Here is a 4,179-nt window from a genome sequence, read left to right as displayed (position 1 = left end):
TTTGAACACCTCACAAATATTGCTGGCTAAAAGTGAATATCCTTAACATATGCTTCTATGAAGATTCAAGCACCATTTATTTCCAGGTAGAAATTGTTACATTGCGTTTCTTTCTAGATGAATATGCAAAACCAACATTTTCTGTCCATCTATTTGTGACTGCAAGTTAGGTTTAAATGATTTCAATATTTTAATTTTCCTATACCACGATATTGTAACCATTACAATATTGTAAACCAGGATTGATTATTTCAATAGTACCTTAATAACACTATAGTCTCTAACTTAATGCCTGACCCACAAATAATAAGAATTCGAGAATAGTTCTAAAGTCAGGATGTGATATTGGTTAACTCAAGTGTTTCTGCTATATTTCTGTAGATTTATTTAATCTTGAGATAAATTCAATAATCTTAAAACTCCTCGGGGAAGGACACTTAGATTTGATCCAAAATTTAAAGGTAGTAGTGCTGACTATAATCCTGTAATTATTTTAAATCTCTCAGTTGAGCTTTAGCCAAACAATAAGCTTGGCTAAACACAATTCTCTTGCCAGTGGCTAAAGATAGAATCATTAAGAAAGGAGTCTTTTTTTTTAAACTAGAGTTCAGCTACTGCTGTTTTAAATTCACACTTGCCAAACTGCATCCTTCCAAGATGAAAGAGTCTAGGTCACAAATTCTAGCAAACTTCTACTTATCACTTTCACAGAAATGAAATTCACTTTCACAGGAATGAAATACACTCCCGAAGAAGCAAACATCTATTCCTCTCCTGGAACAGGAAGGTACAATCACCACCTAAATTTCAATGAAATACATATAAGCTCCAGTGCTGTTGATAAAACCATAAGGACATGGGAGCAGGAATACATCACATTCTCCAGTTTGTCCTTCTCCATCAGCCAGTAACAACCTCAAAAAAACCCTATCTGGTTTGTCAAAAACGTTCTTCCCTTTGTAAATTCATGTTGACTCTATCCAGAGTTATTTTCTAAATATCCAGTAATCAGACCCTTTATAATGGGTTCTAGTATTTTCCCTTCTGTTATCATCAAGTCTAATGTTCCCGGTTTAAATTCTCATTGTTCAGTCAGGATGTGATATTGATTAAGAAAGCAGGGAGAAAAGTTCTAATTATTAGTGAGTCTGCAACATTTTAATGCTTCCAATCTGCAGGCACTGTTGTAAAATTAATACAATTTTGAAAGATGATCACCGATGTGTCCATTAATTTGGTGGTCATCTTTTTCAACACACCAGCGTGAAGATCCTCAGGTCTGGCAGATTGACCAAGGTCAAATTTGGCCCTTCAAACCTGCTCTGCTATTCAGGAAAATCATGTTAACCTATTCAAATTTTCAATTCCACATTTCAGTCTATCCCCAATAATCTCAGACTCTTGTTATGCCAGAGAATTAATCTATCCCCACCTCCACAGGCAGAATTCCAAGTTTCATAACCGAATGAGAGAAATAAATTCCCTGCTATCTATCCTAAAACTGTTAACCCTAACTTTAAAAGTGTCATCTGACCGTGCACTCACCTGTGTGGAAATTCCATTCCGTGTCCACTGCGTCAACACTACTCAGACGCAGGGTCTTACCAACTGTTAAAAGCCAAGGGTGTTAATGATCAATTCCTCTCCTAATAAACAATACCAAAGGATTAAACTTAATCACTGGCTGTACTTTTAAAAAGAAAATCACTCATGGGATTTGAGTGCCACTATATTCTCAGGAAAAACTTCGGATGCGCAATTAGTCACAGTGAACTATTGCAGTCCACATGCTGTTGGTCGTTTTTTTGAGACTTCACAGTGATTAGTACAAGTGAGTAGTTTGCTAGGATATTTCAGAGGGCTCTGGAGTCAAATATAGTTGACAAGTCAGGATAGCAGCCTTCTGTAAAGCACATTAACGAAACATGGGTTTTTCCCCTGATAAGCAGCCATCATATGTGGAATTCAGAAACCCATTTTCTTGAATTCAAATTCAACCATTTGTCTTGGTAGGATTTGAACCCAGTCTCTCAGAGCACAAGGTAAGTTTCCAGACCATTCGTCTCACAATAGTACCATTCAGCTATCACCTCCCCAGGGAGAACACCTTGATGCTGTTCCGTCTCAAACTTTTGCAGTCGTTTGTCATTTAAATAATACTTTGCATTTTATTCTTTCTGCCAAAATCACACCCATTTAACCTTAGCCACCATGTTTCAAAGTATGTTTTGAAAATGGCTCCAGGAGTGATAACAGTTGGGTTAAGTTTGATGACAAAAAGATAAATAGCAATCCTCTGGACTTGTTGGGCCGAAGGGCCTGTTTCCACACTGTAAGTAATCTAATCTAAACTGTTGAGGACCAGCACTGATTCCTGCAAGACTGCACTTGTCATGATTAGATTAGATTACCTACAGTGTGGAAACAGGCCCTTCGGCCCAACAAGTCCACACCGACCCGCCGAAGCACAACCCACCCATTCCCCTTCACCTAACACTACGGGCAATTTACCATGGCCAATTTACTTAACCTGCACATTTTTGGACTGTGGGAGGAAACCGGAGCACCCGGACACGGGGAGAATGTGCAAACTCCACACAGAGAGTCGCCTGAGGCGGGAATTGAACCTGGGTCTCTGACACTGTGAGGCAGCAGTGCGAACCACTGTGCCACCGTGCCGTCATATCCCACCAATCTGGGAAAGATCCATTTCTGTAGTTTCCTGCTAGAAACCAATCTTCCAGCCAGCCTGCATCTTACTCACAACGCCATAGGCTCCCACTTTGCACAATGTTATTGTGCAGAGAACTTGGTCAAATGCCTTTTGGAAATCCAAGTACAATACATGAATAAGATCTCCTTTATTCACGGCACATTTTAATCCTTTTGGAAATTCCAACAGACTACCTATACATGGCTTTGTGAAAAGGGGAGTCAAGCTAATTCTTTCAGATAACTGCACTTACGAAAAAACAAGGGTCAAGATATTAGTCTGAGCCTCTGGATTAAAGGTCTTATTACTCTATCTCCAAGTCTCGCCATGACAGAAGGCAACATTCTTCTATCGAATCCATGCAGTGTGGAAACAGGCCATTCGGTCCAACAAGTCCAGACCGACCCGCCAAACAGCATCTCACCCAAATCAATGCCACTACCCTTTCCCTGTAACCCTAACTTTTCCAAGGCTAACGTACCCAACCTCCATATATTCCTGAACACTACAGGGTAATTTAGCATGGCCAATCCACCTAGCCTGCATATCTTGGGACTGGAGCACCCAGAGGAAGCCCATGCAAACATGAGGAGAATGTGCCAACTCCACACAGACACTTGTCTGAGAGAGTTGAATTGAACTCAGGTCCCTGGTGCTGAGGCAGCAGTGCTAACCACTGAGCCACCAATTGGGAATGAAAAGCTGACAGTATGACAAGCATGTAGCCATTGCCAATTTTTAGTAAAAGAAAATTCACTAATGCCCTGTACTGAAGGAAACTTGCTGTACTTAAAATAACTCTGTCAAACACAGTGCTGTGGATCTAATGACCTTCTGAAACGTACAGGCAAATGCATTTTTAAAGCTTGAGCTGAAAAAGCTGTGTACGACCAGTCTAAGGTTTCCCATTCACTCCACAACCATGCTGTTATGTTTCAACCACAACATTGGACCATGAAATAAATCTTCCAGAGGTGGCTCAGTGGTTAGCATTGCTGCCTCACAGCGCCAGGGAACCTGGGTTTAATTCCGGCCTCGGGTGACTGTCTGTGTTGAGTTTGCACGTTCTCCCAGTGTCTGCAGGGTTTCTTCCAGGTGCTCCGGTTTCCTCCCACAGTCCAAAGATGTGCAAGTTAGGTGAATTGACCATGCTAAATTGCCTGTAGTGTTGGGTGCATTAGTCAGGGGTGAACGTAGCGGGATGGGTCTGGGTGGGTTGCTCTTCGGAGAGTCAGTGTGGACTTGTGGGGCCGAAGGGCCTGTTTGCACAGAGATGAAAAGATTAGATTCCCTCCAGTGTGGAATGTTACAATTATTAATTGTAGCTTCATTCGAAAAAGAAACTTTATTAAACAGAAGCAACAAAAATGCAAGTTATCTTCGAAAGTGCATGGAAATGGCTTTCAAATCTTGAAAATATAAAGATCACCTCTCTGTGCACACAGACCTACACAGAACTCCATCTA

This window comes from Hemiscyllium ocellatum, chromosome 43 (assembly GCF_020745735.1).
Source record: "Hemiscyllium ocellatum isolate sHemOce1 chromosome 43, sHemOce1.pat.X.cur, whole genome shotgun sequence".
Classification (NCBI taxonomy): Eukaryota; Metazoa; Chordata; class Chondrichthyes; order Orectolobiformes; family Hemiscylliidae; genus Hemiscyllium; species Hemiscyllium ocellatum.
The sequence above is the reverse complement of the archived record's forward strand: the minus strand, read 5'-3'. Positions refer to the sequence as shown.